The sequence below is a fragment of the Chiloscyllium plagiosum genome, unplaced genomic scaffold (assembly GCF_037043375.1).
Source record: "Chiloscyllium plagiosum isolate Xiang-an unplaced genomic scaffold, Cpla_swu_hap1 HiC_scaffold_38, whole genome shotgun sequence".
Lineage (NCBI taxonomy): Eukaryota > Metazoa > Chordata > Chondrichthyes > Orectolobiformes > Hemiscylliidae > Chiloscyllium > Chiloscyllium plagiosum.
In genome coordinates, this window is record NW_028270176.1 from 45,775,951 (window position 1) to 45,777,517 (window position 1,567).

At 42.6% G+C, this 1,567-nt stretch overlaps 1 pseudogene; it reads right to left on the reverse strand.

Moving 5' to 3' along the window:
• Nucleotides 1-354: 354 nt before the first annotated feature.
• On the reverse strand, nt 355-1,249 carry LOC148139480 (cyclic AMP-responsive element-binding protein 1 pseudogene; annotated as a pseudogene).
• Nucleotides 1,250-1,567: the final 318 nt, after the last annotated feature.

The following is a 1,567-nucleotide window of genomic DNA, read 5'->3' on the forward strand; positions in this document are numbered from 1 at the left end:
TACTGCCAGTGAATTTGCTATTTTTCCTAGCATCTCTTTTAGTACCCTGGAATGCATTCCATCAAGGTGAGGAGACTATTCTATCGTTAGCTCAATTACCTGAAAACAGTCTAAAGCTAGCTGTTCTGGAATAATGATAGTTTCCAAATCCTTACCTACCTTTGTCTCTTTGCTAGTTACTGGAAAGATATTAGTATCCTCCACTGTGATATCCCATAACTAAATGCTTCTTCTCATTTTCCAAAGGACCAACATTTACTTTAGCCATTCTTTTCTCGTTATATATATTTATATAAACTTTTCCTTTCTGTCTTTGTGCTAGTTTATTTTTCTCATGTTCTATATTACTTTTCTTTATAGCTCCTGTGGCTTTCGGTTGACCTTTAACATTTTCCCAGTTCTAGTTTCATGCTTTTTTTGGCCACTTTGTCCAACTTCTCTTTCAACTTGATTTTCCAGAACAGCAACCCAATTCTCCAAGCATTTCACATACTATTTCTTCTTGCGATGGTACTCTCGAGCTGCTTCCCTGTTTCTCATGAGGCGGACCTCACGTTTACGAGTGGTTTCTTCAGCATTCTGGGGCTGGCTTTGCAGGACTGGTGAAGATGCCATAACCATTCCCTGGTCAGCAGTGGAGTTAGGAGTTCTACAGATCTGATAGGTTTGGACATCTCCAGCAGCACCTTGAACAAGCATTTGGCTGCCTGGCACAAAGATTTGCGGTCCATCAGGGCTCTGTGCATACTGTATAATGGCTGCTCCAACCTTGGCTGTCGCTGTATTGGTCATTGTTCATGTGTGGAGTCCTTGCATTTAATCTGTACCATTGTTGGCCAGCTGAATTGCTTCCCCCTGTGTCATAGCAATGTATTGTCCACTGCTAATCTGATAGATGGGTGTCTGCATCATCGTTGTAGTAATGGTTGAGACAGTCTCTTCTTCTGATTTCTCCTCATCGATTTCTTGGCACACTGGGGGGATCAGAAGAAAGTTCATTCAGGATTTTCCTGTATGAAGGCCGTCTCGATAGAATTTCTCTACGTTTCTGAGAGTCAGTCGTGCTATCCACAGATTCCTGGGAGTCTTCATTTTAAAGTATAGTAGAAATCTGAGCAGTCTGAACTTGAGGGGACTGCGTGACTGAGGACTGAGCTGCTTGGATAATAACTTGGACTTGAACAGTCTGCCCATTCGGCAATTGAACTAAAGTTACTGCTGGACTTGTTGTTGATTGGATCCCAGGCATGGTTACCTGCATGGTCACATGATATATTAGTGATCTGGATGAAGTGATGGGGGCATTCCAACGAAGTTTTCTGATGATACGAAGTTAGGTGGACAGGCAAGTAGTACTAAGGAAGTGGGGAGGCTGCAGAAGGATCTAGACAGTTTGGGAGAGTGGTCCAGGAAATGGCTGATGGAATTCAACGTGAGCAAATGCGAGGTCTTGCACTTTGGAAAAATGAATACAAACATGGACTACTTTCTAAACGGTGAGAAAATTCATAAAGCCAAAGTACAAAGGGATCTGGGAGTGCTAGTCGAGGATTCTCTCAAGGTAAAC